This window comes from Chionomys nivalis, chromosome 7 (assembly GCF_950005125.1).
Source record: "Chionomys nivalis chromosome 7, mChiNiv1.1, whole genome shotgun sequence".
NCBI lineage: Eukaryota > Metazoa > Chordata > Mammalia > Rodentia > Cricetidae > Chionomys > Chionomys nivalis.
In genome coordinates this window covers 80706668-80724226 of record NC_080092.1, presented here as the reverse complement: position 1 = coordinate 80724226, position 17559 = coordinate 80706668, and the positions used below count along the sequence as shown (strand labels likewise).

At 45.9% G+C, this 17559-nt stretch overlaps 1 protein-coding gene across 2 annotated transcripts in view; it reads left to right on the top strand.

The window, feature by feature from the left end:
• Stat5b (signal transducer and activator of transcription 5B) overlaps positions 1-17559 on the top strand; it is a 69515-nt gene that overhangs the window by 17996 nt on the left and 33960 nt on the right. Inside the window, exon 1 of one of the 2 annotated variants that reach the window (XM_057774020.1) lies at positions 9403-9861. The exons of the other annotated variant lie outside the window; for it this stretch is intronic. The gene's annotated coding sequence lies outside the window, so the exon portion shown is untranslated. Of the gene's footprint in view, positions 1-9402; positions 9862-17559 lie in introns of those variants that run through there. 2 annotated transcript variants of the gene reach the window in all.

Genomic DNA, 17559 nt, shown 5'->3' with positions numbered 1-17559 from the left:
TAGCCAGGGCTACACAGAGAAACTCTATCTTGAAAAAAAGAAGAAAAAATGAGGGGTATAACTGGAGAGATGGCTCAGCTGGCAAAGGCGCCTGCTCCCAAGCTTCTCTCCCTGAGTTCAAGCCCCAGAACCCACATCAGGTAGAAAGGCAACCAACTCTCTCTAGTTTTCCCCAGACTTCACATGGGTGCTGTGGCGTGTACACTCCCCAGACACAAACAAAAGAATAAAATAGTACTAAATAACGAGGGATGATTTCCACAAATGGGAAAAGCACCTTCTAAATTTATCATCACAGCGTAATTTAGATTAGTAAACTTCCTGAAAGGTGGGAACGTAAAAGCCTGTGTGAAAGTTGTCATGGCCCAAGGCAGCCAGTTTCTTTTATGTTAAGGTTTATTGTGGTGATTCCACAGCAGTACTGAATTAGAAAACAAGTAGTTGTTTTCAGATAGCCCACGTATTTTTGTTACATGCATGCTTTCATCATGATGACGTTTGCTGTGTTAGTATACTAGCGTTTGACCTGCATCTTATTCTGTGAGGAGAAGAAACTGCCTGCCACCTTGTACTTATTCCATTGCGTGGAGGACCTTCAGTCCCGTGGGTTTAACTCCATGCTTGGTACTTCTGTACTTTGTGGAGATTAACCCGAAGATCCTCTTTGAAAGAGGATTTAGTTTGATTGTGACAAATTCCCCCGTTAGGAAAACTGCATCATAGAAAAGGCTGGACACATTCTCCCCCATGCTGTCCTTGCCTGACCCCATTTTGTTTGGCACAGAAAGATGATCATTTGGCAGTGGTGGGCAGATGTCCTGATTTTATCGGAAATTGCTTTCACACATTTGAGGCTTCCCAAAAGTCAGGAATCCCCATTGATCTGATGTTTATGACAGACTTTTGAAACTATTTTTCAAATATTCGTTTGGATACACACATTATATTGTTCACCTATTAAATTTTACAATTAGGTCGTATATTCTCCCCCCGCCCACCATAGAAATGGAAGAAAATGGAAAACAAAACCAGTAAATATAGCAGAGGCACAATTGAAGTATGTGTAACAACTTCCAAGCATTTAATATGGGATTCTGGAGTCCAGGTTTGGGGAATGGCCATCACTGTGTTGGTATCTAGAACTGAGCCCACTGGCATGTCATGGGAGCCCAGCTAATGCTTGCTGTTCCTGTGAGAGATTCGCTGCAGTCCTGTCTACTGATGACATGCAGATGCTCGTCTGGAATGGGTCACCACTGATTGATGGTGGGACACCTTGATTCCATTTATTCCCCGTCAATCTCAGCATAGCTGGGATATCCAGAGAGCATCAACTCTGAGGAAGACTTGCCCTTTTCTGTGGAAGAAAGGAAAGAGACAGAAATGCAACTTGGCTTACTTTATGTTTCAGTGTTAAAGCTGGGAGGAGTGTGTGTTTATTAAATAAATGTTGCCTTGATTTAAAAATTGTAAAAACACTTAATAAAACATACTATTAATTTTTTTTGGCAGACCCAAGGAGACTGCTCTGTACTGGGCACGGGACCCAAGGTCTCCCATGTGCGAGGCTAGCGGTCACCAAGCTTCCCCACCCCCACCCCGACTTTAACCATTTTTCAAGTGTATAGTTCAGTGGCACCAAGGACACACACGTTGTGCAATCGCCCTGTCATCTAAAACAAAAACTGTTCGTTAAAGAATAACTCTCCATCTGCCCCTCACCCCCGCCGCCACCAGTCTACCCTCTGCATGAATTGGACTCTGCGTGTACTTCACAGGAGTGGACTCAAACAGTAATTGTCTCTGTCACTGCCACCCTCTCCTCCCCTCCCTGGGGACCTGGCAGTCCTGTCCTCCCTGGAAATCTGCCCAGACCTAGGCAGTGATGCATACACAGTAAGGACCCAGAGACAAGTTAAGGCGACAGTTTGTGGCATACCACTAGGGGGGTATTAAGCCTTTGAAGATGGGATTCCTAATCAGGATGTCTGCAGGCTTATCTCCTCCAAGTCTTGCTGATAAGCCTGCACTGACAGTAATGTAGGAGATTAATCTTTCTCCATGTTTCATAAAACAAATTGTTCTTCTTTAAACTTGATTATGGACTGGAAAATTACTGGTACATTGATGTAATTGCTCATACAGATATTTAGACATTCTCCACACAGGGGGTCTCAGCCACTGGAGAGGCTTTGATGGCGGCTCCACTCTGAAGTCACATGGTTATGCCCGTTGTCTCCCCCATTTTTATTCTATTTTCTTTCCTCCCTTCCCTCCCCTTTTCTTTCCCTCTCTTTCCCTCCCTTCTTTCCTTCCCTGTTTCTTTCTTCATCATTCCCATTTTGAAGTAGTTGGTACAGAGACAATCTGACCCTATGGGTTCAAATAGAAATGAACTTGGTCATAGCTCTCTGTAGCCCACCTTAAAGGAGAGAGAAGTGGAGCATTCCGAACATGAAAACAAAAGCAGGAATATCTATAATGGTTTCAAAAGACAGGAAGTACTTGTTGAAATAAGAGATATGTATATTGACATGGTTGGTAGGAACACGGAGAAAAGGAGAGATGGCTTCAGAAAATGATCTGAAAAGCTAGCTGTGTGCCAAATGTGATAACCCCTACACTCAGGGATGGAGGTAGGAGGGTCAGAAGTTCAAGACCAGCCTTCAGTACATAGCACGTTATACACCACCCTGTGCTACATGAGTCCCTGACTCAGGAAAGAAAGAACAATAGCTTTCTGAGAGAATCTTGTTTTCTTTAGTGCTGGGAATGGAGCTCAGAGCCTTGTGCCGGCTAGGCTGGTGCTCCACCACTGGGAATCAGAATCAGCTTCTGGTCCTGAACTCGTGTGTGTGTGTGTGCATACATGTTTATGTACAGGTGCATGTGTTTGGGTACAGGTGCGTGTGTGTGTACTCATGCATGTGGGTGTGTGTGCTCTCGAGTGCATATATGGAGGCCAGAGGTCAATCCCAGCTGTTCCTCAGGAGCTATCCACCTTTTCCCCCTTCTTCCCGTGTTCCTGCGTGTGTGTGTATGTGTATGTATTTGTATATGTATGTTTATATTATGTGTATATAAGACCTGAGGTTAATGTCAAGAATCATCCTTGATTGTTCTTCTGCCTTGACCACTGAGACAGGATCTCTCAGTTAAACCCAGAGCTTGCAGATATAGCTTGTCTCGCTGACCAGCTCCCAGGGATAGAATGACAGGTGACTCATATGCCCACTGGACTAAATGGACTATATACTAATTTATGTAGGTTCTGGGGATTTGAACTCAGGTTCTCACTGTTGTGTGGCAAACACTAACCATTGAGTCAGCTCCTAGTTCCCATCTTGTTTATTGAGACAGAGTCTCTTAGTGGCACCGATCAGGCTAGGCTGGCTGACCACAAAGCCTCAGGGGCCCACCTTTGTCCACTCAAGCTCCCATGACTGGCTTTTTTACATGGATGCTGGGAATCGAACTCAGGTCCTTGTGCTTGTGCAGTGAAGACTTTTGAGCAGGAAGCTATCTCCTCAGCCTGGGGCTCTGGACTCTTTTTCTTCGGATCTATTTAATTGTATGTGTACACATGGTTTTTACCCAAATATTTGTATGTGTACCTGGTATCCATGGAGTTCAGAAGGGGGCATGGGATCCCTGGAACTGGAGTTAAGATGGTTGTGAGCCAGAATGTAGATGCTGAGAATTGAACCCAGGTCCTCTGCAAGAGCAATGAGTGCTCTGAACCACTGAGCCATCTGTTCAGCCCCTGGCTCTACAATCTTAAAGCGCTGAGCCTCGGCTGTGCCCTGGTGCTTTCTTCCCGTGCCCTTGGCTCATATGCATCAGGTAGATCCCTACTGCTTCCCTTGACTCCTTTTCTCAACCTGTAAAACATGAGGTCAGCAGTTCAGCCCAGAGCCATAAATGTTTAAACTGAAGCCAATAGAATGTGAAAAGCACTTTTAGAATTCCATATCGATGGTGTGTACAGACACAGGTGCTAATGTACCAGAGACAGAGAACCCAAAGGTGAAGACTTACCCCGAGCTCAGGTCATCCTGGAAAGGTGACAACAGTGCTGAGCTCAATGGTACCGGTACCCTGGGAGCATCCTCCCACCCTTCCTGTTTAAAGAGGAACTGGCATCGATAGCCGTTATTGCCCCACCCCCACTTCTCCCAGATTTAGATTGACTGTGTGTATAAAGTTTACCAGCCACAGTAGGTTCTGTTTCCCATCCTTGTTATGGGGCCTCCTTTCAGTTCAATATGCTTTTATTGGCACTTCCTTTGGTGTTCTTTACAGCAGCAGCTAATTGGTGACAGCTTTTGAGCAAGCAGCTTGTCATTTTTGGCAGGGACAGGGGACATCCATAGCTAAGTTTATCATGCTCCATAAAAATACATCTCACATTTGGAAGGCGTCTGTAGTCACAGGTGGCTGTTTCTCCTGAAATATCGTCTTGAGCTGGCATTGTGTCCTGCAGTTGAAGAACTCTGGGGAGATAAAGAGTAACATAGGTTCTGTGTGTGTTCTGACGTTGGGAGCCCTGAGTCACCCTCCTAACCTTATCTTGCCTTGGGGATGTCAGACCGCGTCATGTTGTTGTGACATAGTGATAAATCTTTCTAGGTGGCATTTAGTGGCAAGCATGGCAGCTGAAGGAGCACTGTTGCTGTTGGTGAGCGCTGTCCCTTCCATTTGTGCTCAGCCTTCTTCCTGCAGTGTCGGTGAAGGAAACAGTGTCGTTTGCATGGAAATGAAGGGTTTTTTTTTTCTTGAACTTCAGGCTCAGATCAGGGTTGTCACAGCCCTTTGTCATTCTTCTCTTTGGAGTCACTGTAGTGAGGACCGAGCTCTATTTTACAAGCTTGTCGCGATATTTATGGATGGCTCAGCTGTTGATTAACACCATCCATGAGTCAAAACCCCCGTCATGGTTTCTATAAAATGTGATTCACTCCTGTTACTCCTGTAATAAGGATTCAAATAATGTGTTAAAAATAACGCATTGACTGAAATAATTGGCCCACCATCTATTTCTCCCAATTTGGTTCCCTTTGTGACATGGAGATCCACTGAAATTACATGTAATACTTGATTACCAAATACCTACCGTGTACCAAGCAGAGCGCAAGTTAAGTTGTAACTCTAGAGAGATAATGCAGCCTGTCCTTTAATAACGAGATGATCAGACTGATGAAAGACACAGCACACAGGTATTGCTGTGTTTCTGTTTCTCACTAAGGTATGAAAGTATAAAAGGGGCCTTCTTAGGAGCTTTGGGATTGCCAGGCGTCCTTGTCCTCGATGTCCCCCTTGACATGTCACGCATATGGTAAAATGGAAGTTCTCTTCCTTTGCCTACTTCTTTGTAGCATAGCTTGGTGAACCCTGAGGATTCCTGGCACTCCACTAACATTTAAAGCCCACTGATGTAGCAACATAGTTATTTCTGCATCTTCCAATTAGTATTTCCGAGCACAGGAACTTACTCACTCCAGTAAATGAATGCTGTTGTGACCAGCTTCCCTGGTGACACCCAACTTCAACCTCCTCCACCAGCCCTCCTATTCTGCCCCCTGGGGTGGTTGATGGCTTGTTTTCCCATTGGCGTGAGTGACATTATTCCTTCAAAAAAGCCAGAGTTTAGCACGACCATGATTAGTGTTGCTGGTGAAGAAACAGCACAGCTGGCGTCCTAATTGCTTTGAATGATTGGCTGATTTTTATGTTTTGTCTGTATGTATATCTGTGTGACGGTGTCAAATCCCCTGGAATTGGAGTTACAGACAGTTGTGAGCTTCCATGTGGATTCTGGGAATTGAATCTGACTTCTTTGGAAGAGCAGAAGTGCTCTTAACCACTGAGCCATCTCTCCTGCCCCATCCTAATTGCTTCTTACAAGACACACCTCGTTGGGCGGTGGTGGTGCAAGCCTTTAATCCCAGCACTCAGGAGGCAGACACAGGCAGATCTCTATGAGTTCAAGGCCAGCCTGGTCAACAAGGTTCCAAAGGTTCCAAAGCTACAGAGAAACCCTGTCTCGGAAAACCAAAAAAAAAAAAAAAAAAGACACACCACACTGCCCATTCCAACCATGAGTATCAGGAGCGAGGATCCATCCTTAAAGGAAAGCGCCCACTCCCAGAGTGGTCCTCCTCTTGCTCCTCTTTCCCACCTCAGGCTTTTAACTAACTTCTGATTGGTTCAGAATGATGAAGATAACCACCAAGCCCTCCTGTGGCTTCCTCTGCTTGTGCTTGAAGTCTTCCAGAAGGACTCTGATTTAAAGCTTTCTTTTAAGCCAGGAGGTGACAGAGGCAGGCAGATCCCTGAGTTCGAGGCCAGCCTGGTCTACAGAGCGAGTTCCAGGACAGCCAGGACTACACAGAGAAACCCAGTATGAAGGAAAGATGTAGGTGGGGGAAGGGAGGGACCTTACTTTGGGGTTGTGTCTGTTTGGAAGTTGCACTCTGTGATGATTTCTTCTGTAGCTTCTAGTCTAAGGCAGCCACAGAACAGAGGTGTGCTTCAGAAAGAGCTACTTTGGCTAAATGAAGATTTTTAACTTAAAAAATCCTTTGTGTATGTGTGTCCATGCATATGTACACCACAGCGTAGGTGTGAATGTCGAAGAACACCCGCAAGAACAAACTGTTCCCTGTTCCCACCATGTGGGTGCCAGGAATCAAACTCAAGTTGTCAGGATTGACGGCGAGTGCCTTACCCACCGACTCATCTCAGTGGCCATTAATTAAGCGAAGATTTTTAATAAGCAAAGTGGTATGGCTGGGCTCTTTGAAGATGAGAAGCCTCTTCGGGCCCTTGAGAGTCCCTAACTTTTTTTTTTTTTATTCTTTTTTAATTAAAATTTCCACCTGCTCCCCGTTTCCCATTTCCCTCCCCTCCTCCCAAATATTGCCCCTCCCCCCACTTCCCTCCCCCTATCCCCACTCCTCTTCTCCTCCCCCCACTCCATTCCCCCTCCCTCTCGATACTGAAGAGCAGTCCAAATTCCCTGCCCTGCGGGAAGACCAAGGTCCTTCTATCTACGTCCAGAAAGGTGAGCGTCCAAACAGGCTAAGCTCCCACAAAGCCAGTTCATGTATTAGGATCGAAACCTAGTGCCATTGTCCTTGGCTTCTCATCAGTCTTCTAACTTTTAAGCCTGTTGCCTCATCTGTAACACAGTGACACCGCTAGAGAGACCCAGGTGTCCTTGTGAGACTTATCCAGGGCACATGCGGAGTGCGCAGGTGTGCATGGTGTGTGGCGACAGCTTTGTTATCATTCCTTCTGCCTCTCCGACCACTGTTGCTCCTGGATCCCCTTCTCCGCTGCCCACCAGCTCCCGCTGTGAAGCAGACAGAGGAGAGGAAATTCAGTAGCTTACTCTGTGTCAACATGAAATAGTTTCCAGCATGTAGCTTAATTTAGCCTATGTAACAAGTTTTTTCACCCCAGGAGCCCTCAGTTGTCTTCATCTCCTGCCCGGTGTTCTGAGGCTGGGGTTAAGCTCGCTGGATCATCAAAGCCAGGCTTCTGTAGAAGAGCGCCTCCCACGAAGAGGCTGCTGTCTCTGTTGCCACCACAACCTGAAAGAGAGTAGTTAGAAACCACACGGAGCCGATGGTATGCTGTGAGCCTGTCAGAGGGACTCGTCACGGCTTTTCTCTTTTCCTGTGTGTGTGTTTATGTGTGTGGAAGTCAGAAGACAGTTTCATGTGTCGTTCCTCAGACACCTTCCCTGTTTGTCAGGGTCTCTCACTGGCCTGAAATCAAAGTAGGCTATATTATCTGGCCAGCAACCCTGTGTCTGCCATCTTGCCATTGCAAGAATTAGAAACATTCACGACTGTGGGTTCTAGGAATTTGAACTCAGGTCTAGCCAAGTTCTTTACCAACTGAGCTATCACCCCAGTCTAGACCATCACATTTTCTCGGAAGACATATGTAGATAGTTCAGGGCAGGAACTGATCTGCCTGAGCAAACCTTTAAAACCTTCATTTTCTTCCTTCTCCTCTCGTACTTGAAAGGAGGTCGTGTCGCAGCCTGGAGAGGACTGAGTGCAGATCTCCTGAAGTCTGGCGCTCTTGTTCTGTACAGAAGTCTGTGCCAGAATATAATGCAGTGCGGGGGGCTCTAAAATCTTCAGTGTCATTTTAAGCATTTGGAATTACAATGTGAAGAAGATTTTAAACTTCTCTTGCTCATTAGTCTCCTGGTCTTTTCTCCTTGTCTGCTCTCAGAAGCGGTGTGTCCTTCTCTGTGGCCTCTGGGCTTTTAGCATTGAGCGCATGCTGGACATAGGGATGGCTGGATTTTTGTTTGTTTCATTTGAATTTTTAAATGGTTTATTATTTTTATTTTACGTACATTGGTGTTTGCCTGCATCTGTGTCTGTAGGAGGGTGTCAGACCTCCTGGAACTGGAGTTACAGGCTGTTATGAGCTGGGTGCTGGGAATTGAAACCAGGTCATCTGGAAGGGAGACCAGTGCTGTTATCCACTGAGCCATCTCTCCAGTCCCATCACTGTTTTGACTTTAGTTTGAGAAGAGAAAAGACTGACATTTTATTTTTGTTGTTGTCGTTATTGTTGGTTTTGTTTTGCTTTGTTTTTCGAGACAGGGTTTCTCTGTGTAGCCCTGAATGTCCTAGAACTCACTTTGTAGACCAGGCTGGCCTCGAACTCATTGGGAGCCACCTGCCTCTGCCTCCCAAGTGCTGGGATTAAAGACGTGTGCCACAACCGCCCAGCCTTGACATTTTATTTTTGTTAATCAGTTAGAGAGCTTAAATGTCACTGTAACTCTTATCACCAGATTACTATCATATTTTTAGATAGAGACTTCTGGAATATTCATGTAAAATATGGGAATGAGGAGGCCACCATGATGACTCAGTGGGTAAAGGCATTTGCCACCGAGCCTGAGGATCCAAGTCTGACTGCCAGGACCCAAATGGTGGATGGAGAGAACAGACTCTGCCCTCTGACTGCCACACATATGCCATGGCACACATGTGCCACACATATAACATACAAAATAAACAAACAATTAAAATCTAAGATGGTTCCTGACCTTCCCCCACCTCCTCCCAAGTATGATCTCACTTTGAAGCTGGCGGTTCTTAACGGTTCCCTTGCTGTTTAGAAAGCATGGGGCCTCATGTTCTTCCTGCCTTTGACGTAGGCAGCCGAGACCCTTCAGTGGCAGAGATTCTGGGTCTCCGGTTGCTTGTTTTTCTTGGGAGCTTTACTGGAAACAAATGTGATTGCGTACTAGCTTCAAGGGGAAGTTGGCGAGAACTTACAGCTTTCTGTTTGGTCTGTCTGAAGCAGCTGACCTTTTGGAAGGAAATCGCTGCTCTTTGCTTCTTCCTGTACCATCGCACCCGGTGAACAGTGAACGAGCGTAGACGGAGTTCTCCCTCCAGCCCGGCTGCCGAAGGCACAAGCCGTTAGGAGCAGGGGCCCCTGCACTGCCCTTGTTCACGGTGCTGAGCTATGTTTAGATGTGTTAGTCTCCGCATAGTGAGAGAAGATCTGTTTCCAGAAAAGTGGTTGTAGCAAAAGTGATTCCGTTCGGTGGCAGAGTCCCAACGCTAGTGAGGTAGTGAAAGTGGACAGCTTACAATTTCAGCTCGGCTCATCATTCCGTGTCCTGAGAGCGGCACTGATTCTTCTACCTGGATAACCACTTTTTTCTGTAACCATTTGTTTTCTGGCAGGAAAACATTTTAATTTTCTAAGCAAGAAGCTCTAATTCAAATGTCATGTCTGTGACCCAGAATAAAAATGGATGATAATTCATGTAAATGTGTGCAACACAGCAACCTGAACCTGCATTTGGCTCAGTAGGTAGGTGCGCTTTTCCAATGTCTTCTCAGTCTGTTTCCTAGATGGACTGTTGGGGCCGAAATAATTGAGTGAGGTTAACATTGAAGTGGGGTGCACTCTTGCAATACTGACACTTAGGAGGCTGAGGCAGAAGGTTTGTTTCAGTCCAGGCTGGGCTATGTATAGGTTCCTGGTGCAAACCAAGTCGATGACAGCCCAGCAGGCCAGTTTCTCCCAGTTCTGTCAGCTTCTGGGGAGGCACTAACAGCTGAGGTTTTCTTGCACCTCATCTCATCCCAGCAGTTTTCCAGGGGCCTCGAGTTGTTGCTCTGCCTATCCAGGGCCATCATATGGGCAGCTGTGGGCAGGTGTGGGATTCACGTGATAGAAGGAATTTTGGTACAGTTGTGCATGGTTCTCTGTGGCTTTTGTTCTGGCTACAGTTGCTGTAAGTTTTTTGGTTATGCAAAGGTGAAAAGGGAGCCGACGGTATATATAAATAGACGTCAGTTCCACATTAATCTTAGCCATTAATAGTCTTGACCCACTGCTTGAAAACATATTAAGTTGCTAAGTATCTGAAAGTGATAGTATTGCATTCCTCTAGAGAAATATTCTACGACTAGAGTTCTGCTGTTTCATGTCCTACTTAAATCAAGGCTGTCTCGTTTGTAAGACAGTGCCATAACCTGGACACTCACATGTCAGGAAATGTTCTCTTCCTATGTCTTTAAAAAAACTAATTCATTAAGAGCCGGGTGTGGTGGCGCATGCCTCTAATCCCAGCATCAAGCGGCAGGGGCAGGCGGATCTCTGTGAATTCGAGTCCAGCTTGGTCTATAAAGTGAGTTCCAGGACAGCCAGGGCTGTTACAAAGAAAAACGCTGTCTCAAAAAACCAAAAACCAAAAACAAAAACCCAAACAAACAATTAGCAAAAAGCTAATTAATTAACATGTGTGTATGCATATGTGTGTATGTACATAGTTATATGTGCTTTTGTCAAGTTTGTTGCATGGGTACTGAGATCTGAGCTCCGGTCTCACTATTTCACAGCAGGCCCTTCTAACCACGGAGCCCCTTTCTCTAGCCCCCTCCCTGTGTCTGTGTGTGTGTCTTTGTTTGTCATAGGGACCCACTGTGCAATTCAGGCTGGACTTGAACTTGAAATTCCCACCTCAGACGTCCAAGGGCTGGTACCACTGCATGTGCTGTCCAGCCTGGCTGTTCTTGCAATCCCCACCTGACTTCCAAGGGCTGATACCACTGCGTGTGCTGTCCAGCCTGGCCGTCTTTGCGTACCCTTTTAAATTTGGTTTCCATGGGATGGTCATTAGTGATTGTCTCTTGTTACTAATTTTATATTTTACATGTTATATTTTGAAAATTCATTTAGTTTGTGATATGGGGATGGGAATCAAACCTATGGCCTCTGTCATGGTAGAACACACTCCCAAGGTCTCACGTTTTAAACACCATTTAATAACTACAGAAAAGGATGAGAACACCTTGCCTAAGTGTAACAGGCGTACATTCCTTGAGACTGTTCTCTAGTGGGTCTTCAGCATACCTTCTGCACGCACTTTTACCACAGTCTTGTCTCAATCCCCAGAGATGTGTTGACATGGTGCTTGTGTTTCAGCATGGTTGCCTCTATCCGTGGTTCAGATGAACGTGTGTCATTCCATCAGGCTGATGCGCTACGGCGTTCCCAGTCCCTCAGTCTGTGTTATTTCCAGTTTCTCCCGTAATAGCTTGTACTCTTTAACTAGTGGTTGTCCTCAAGAGTTGGCCTAGAACAAAACACTCTTCAAAGAAAAAATTTGCTAAGTGGAAACAGTACTGCAATTCTCAGTGGGAAGAGAGAGGCTATGAATTTTAATGTAGAAAATATTAGGAACATGTTTCTTATTTTCTGTAATGCAGATGTCATTATTTATGGGCTCCAGCAAATGCTTGCAGTCATCTGGAAAATGGTACAGTGGTAATTCTTCTATAATGGTAATTCTTTTATAATAACAAGTTGCTTGTTAGTTTTTGGACTGGAGATAGTAATCCATAGGCAAGGATGCTGGTATCCTACTGCCCACAACACACAGCCTGAAAAGTCCAGACCTTCAGTACCGCTCGGGACCTGTGCCAGAGGAGACACCAGTTAGTAGTCTATTGCTTTGTTTCTCTCTTTTGATTTTTTTTTTTTGCTCTTAATTCTGATTTTGAAAGTAAATAAGTTCCAATCCTAGGATGTTGAAAAAACAGAACAGTGAGCTCCAGACAGGTTTCCGCAACAGCTGTGTCGTCACGCCTGTGTTTTCACCTCCCACACCACGCTTCCCTCTCTGACGGCTAAGACACCGACTTCATGACCCCTTAGCCTTAGCGGCTAGAGTACATGCCACTGAGAACTAAGGCACCTTCTAGCACAACCTCAACACCGCGTCACTCTCAAGACATTTGCCCCTGACTCGAAGGCTGGGATGTGGATGTGCTCAGTCAAGCACCTGCCTAGCATGACAAGACACTAGGTTGGGTCCTCGCCAATGCATAAACCAGGTGTGGTGACCCATGCCTGTATCCCCAGCATTCAGGAGGCAGAGGTAAGAGAATCAGAAGTTCAAGGTTATCCTCTGCTGTACAGCCAATTTAAGGCCACACAAGACACAATAATATCCAATATATAGGCAGTATGTAACTTTCCTTAATTGTCTCAATAATGTCTTTTAAAGCCATGTTTCTGCTTAAAAAGCAAACAAAACCTTACATCTATATATCTAATCTATCTGTCTGTCTGTCTGTCTGTCTGTGTGCGTGTGTATGTGTGTAAGGGAGTTCACATACAGAGATCAAAGAACAACCTGCTGGAGTTGGTGCTTCTGCCGTGTGGGTCGTGGGACTTGAACTCAGGTCATCAAGCTTGGCCGTAAGCGTGTTACCTGCTGGGCCATCTCTCCACCCTATGTCTGCTTTTAATGAGCTCTTGGCTGTCATGTCTCTAAAACCAATTCTGCTCTGTTGCTCCCCGCCCCCCCTCCTTAGAGTTTACAGTTTGGATTTAGGGGGAATTTGTCTGGATCTTGATTATTTTTCCTTAAGGTGTATAGTTTAGTTGCAGTTACTATCTACATCTCTCCAGCAGAGCAGCCCCCAGTGCTGCACTCTATTCCCATCTGGGAAGTGCTTCCTGTGGGTTCTGTCATCTCTGTGCAGGGGCCACGCCAGTCATCCCTGCTGTCCCAGTGTGTGTGTGCAGCAGAGGCAAGCACTTTTGATTGTTTCTTCCAAATTCTTTGTAATTTAGGTTTTTTTTTCTTCTCAACGTGCCAAACCTGTCCAGATATATATATATATATCCAGATGTATAGTGCCATTTGGCCTGATAGTTGTGTTTGTTAGTGCATTAACCACCAGATTCGCCTGCTGATTTTTTTTTGTTTTTTGTTTTTTGCTTTTTTTTTTTTTTGTAACTCTTTGTTTTTGGAAGTTCGGGGAATTGATTGCAGGGTTTTGTGAATTCTAGGCCAGAGCGCTCGCTACCTAGTTGTGCTGTGTCTCCAGCCTCTTTTTCATTTTGTGAATAGTGAGAAGCATGCAACTGCGCGAACATCCTGTTTTCAGAGACTTGGCAGCACCCGTGGCCTAAGCAGCGACGATGCTCCTCGTCTGGGTCTGCCCTGTGTGTGCACATGGATAGTGGTCAGAGGTCAATGCTGGGTGTCTTCCTCAATTGCTTTCCAGTCTATCTTTTTGAGACAGGGAATCTCAGTGAACCAGAAGCTCACCAACTGGGCTAGACTAGCCAGCCAGCACCAGGGACCCTCCTAACCATCTTCCCAGAACTGGGATTACAAGCACGTGCCATCTTTTTTCTTGGTTCCTGGGGATTGAACTCAGACCCTAGTGACAGCATAGTAAGGGCTTTACCAACTGAGCCATCTCCCCAGCTCAGCCCACTCTATTCTTGAGGTTATGCGCATTGCAATATAAACACACGTTGTATTTAGGTGAGAAGTTTAAAGATAGAAGAACCCGCCATTGTGGGCTAACCTTCTGCCCTTAGCAAGTAGCTAGCTCCCTCCTCCTTTCCCTTCCTGTCCCTTCCCTGCACTACCTCTCTTCTTCCCAAAGTGACATGTGCTAACTGGGCTGCGATGTGAAGATTTATGACTGGTTGTCTGCCCAGAATGTTATTATCTGTGTTGCCTGGGTAAAGTGTTTCTCGTTTCTTTGTGGGCCAAACACATTTACTCCTGTTCCCTTACCGTCTGCGTAATGATTTTTTTTCTAAAAGAGAATTACCTTTCTGGTTGCTTATAAACCAGCGTTTAGTTTTTGTTTTGTTTTTTAAAGGGCAGATGGGTCTGGTATTGACCTACTTTTAGATGTCATTTTACTCTAAATTTGCTTGATGTCAGGCCAGTATGAACACAATCTTAATCCTCTACCACTGCATTTAATAATTTCTGTCTCTCATCACCACTTAACACAGTAATAATGTTGATATTGACAGTGAGGTCATCAACATGACCAGGGACCTGGCCCTTTATATTCCTCCAAGGGTCCCTCAGTTATCAGTGGGTGCTGGGAGGTTAGCAGTTTGCAATGCTGGCTTCTTGCCTTGAACTTTTCAGATCAGAAACAATGTTTGTACACCTAGTTCATCTGCCAACTGGCCCTAGCCTTTGCCAAAATCAGTCTCCCGATAGTAGGTTTCTCGTTCTGTTTTCTTCTTTCTCTTTAAATTTTGAAGTATGACAACATGTGGAAAAGAACAAAAAGTAGCATGACAACTCACCACAGTCCTGAGGACACAGGCACTGTGGGCCCGTGGTGGCACTGTGGGGCCGTGGTGGCACTGTGGGGCCGTGGTGGCACTGTGGGGCCGTGGTGGCACTGTGGGGCCGTGGTGGCACTGTGGGGCCGTGGTGGCAGGACACATCTCAGACAAGTGGCGTCAACTATTCTACTTCTGTCTCTAATTTATTTTATTTTATCTTTTAATAGAGTCTTACTATGTAGCCCAGGCTGGCCTAGAGCTTGCTATGTAGATCAGGCTGGCCTCTAACTGAAAAAGATCTGCCTGCCTCTGCATCTTGGTGCTGGGATTAGAGGTGTGTGCCACCATGCCTGATTTTTGCCTCTTTTCCAATAACAGCCTTATTGAAATAGAATACATATCATAAAATTCACCTTTTCTGTTTGTGTGTGATTGTGTGTATGTGTATTTGATATGTGTTTGTAAATGTGCATGTATGATGTGATGTTTTGTGAATGTTAATGTTTGTGTGTGTGTGTGTATTTGATGTGATGATGTGTGTGTGTGTGTGTGTGTGTGTTTGATGTGATGTGTTTGTGGACGTGTCTGCCATGGCATGCTTGTGGAGGTCAGAGGAGAGCTTTTGGGTATTTGCTCTTCATCCTGCTATGGGTCCTAGGGGTCAGACTCAGGTCATCAGATTTGTATGACAATACTCGTACCTGCAAGGCTTCTCACATGCCCCATTGCCCTTCTAAGAGGCCCAGGATTCACTGCCTTGTAGGTGTTGTACCACCAGAACCAATGTCCAACCCTAATGCATTTCATCACTCCCAACAGTACGACCTTACTAGTTTCTGTCTCTTTGAGTTTGCCTACAGCGGACATTCCATGGAGTGTGTGTGTGTGTGTGTGTGCATGTATGTGCACATAAGCCTTTTCATGTCTCCTTTGTCCTTCATGGATGGAATCGTGTGTGTGTGTGTTTGTGTGTATGTGTGCATGCGCGCATGCGTGCACTTAAGAATATCTATTTTTATGTCACCTTTGCCCTCCGCAGTCTTCAGTGCTCTCCTCCAATTTTGGAGAGCGAGATTCACAGTTTCTCTCCCCAACCCTTCCAGAGGTTCTTGTCTGTAGAAGTCCTGTGTCAATGAAATTGATTAAGAAATCAAAGTATCAGGGCCAGCAAAATGGCTCAGTAAATAATGGTGATTGCCACCAAGCCTGACAACCTGAGTTCGATCCCCAGAACTCACATAGTAGAAGAAAAGAACAAACCCCTACAAGTTATTCTCTGATCTCCAAAGGCATAATGAGGCATGTGCACACACACACACACACACACACACACACACACACACACACACACACACAAATGCAGTAAAAATAAAAACAAGAATACTTTATTTTTAATGGAAAGTAAATTTCATCCTCTGGAATTTTGTTTACACAGTAGGACAGCAAGGGCTGGTCATCAGGCAGAGGATTGACTTTGGAATAGTTTGTTGGGATTAAAAGATGGAAGTGGGGGGAAGGAAGCTCTGTAAGTGCAGAAGAGTCATTGGCCCGTCCAGGCCTGGCCATACTCAGGCGCTGTGTTAAGTATTTACACACAATAGTTCATGCTCATTGCAACCTCCCTCCAAAGACCCGCGTGTTCTCACTCAGTAAGTCTGAGGCACAGAGACATTAGAGGCAGATCTTCTAGAGCACTGTGAGTAGCCAAGCTTGGCATCATCTCGGGGAACATTAATCTCGTTTTAGAGGTTTTGGCTGGGTGGTGGGGCCCATCGGGATGGGGCTGGTGTGGAAAGTAGAGACCATAGGATGCACAGGGTAATGGAGCTTCGTGGCCGAGAGCTCACTGTGTGCACGAGGCCCTGGGTTTGAGCTCTAGTCCCACACAAGAAGAAAAACTCAGCAATTACAAAATACTCCAAACATTAGAAGCTAGTTCAGCAAGCCAAGTCTCTCTACATGTGTTTTAAACCCTCATCTCTCTTCAAGCCAGGATCTCTTCAATCCGTTGGCAAAGTTGCACCAGGAACTTCCAGCGGGAAAGCCTTCCTTCTGTCTCAGGTAGTTACAGCCAAACACGAGCCTAGTGTTCTGAGATCCTTCAAAGAGTCATGGTTTTCTTTGTAAAAGCTAAATTTTGAACTGGGAGTGTATTTCAGTTGGTAGAGTTCTTGTTTCATGGACACAAAGCCCTGTGTTTGATCCCCAGCACAGGAGTAAAAGAACACACCTATAATTCCAGTGTGCAGGAAGGGGAACAGGGTCTGGCATTAAACTACATAGTGAGTTCGGTGGCAGAGGCAAGCCTGGGCTACCTGGAGCTGATCTATATATATTTGCTAAAGGGAGAAATTCTGATAAAAGAATATTTATTGCCGGGTGGTGGCGGCGGTGGAGGTGGTGGCGGCCTTTAATCCCAGCACTCAGGAGGCAGAAACAAGCGGATCTCTGTGAGTTCAAGGTCAGGTTTTTATAAACAGGCACCTCTGGCCTGTGTTTAACCTTCCCCACCCTTGGATGGGACCAGGTGTTGAGGGTCACACAGGTGCTGGGTGTGTCTACCGGGAGTAGCGCCGTGTCCAGACTCTGGAAAGCTGTGAACGCCACAAGTGTGGCTGTACAAGAGCTCGGCCGGTTGTCAACACTGTCCTAAAAATACGACGGTGAATCCATTTCCCAGTGTTTAGAGTGGCCCCGTGATGACCTGCCAGAGATACAAACCACTTCCCTTGTCAGGATGTCACGCACCAAAGACTGAGCCGCCTGTCAGTAAGCAGAGGAGAGCATGCGAGTGGTGGGCTGTGTCCATGCAGGTAGGGTGGCAGCTGGTGCCTGGCTAGACGGTAGGTATGGGGGACCGGGCCCCTGCCTACACCTGTGCGCACGTCGCTTCCTAACGGGTGGGAAGTGTTCTACAGACATGGGGAAAAGCACTCACCAGACTAT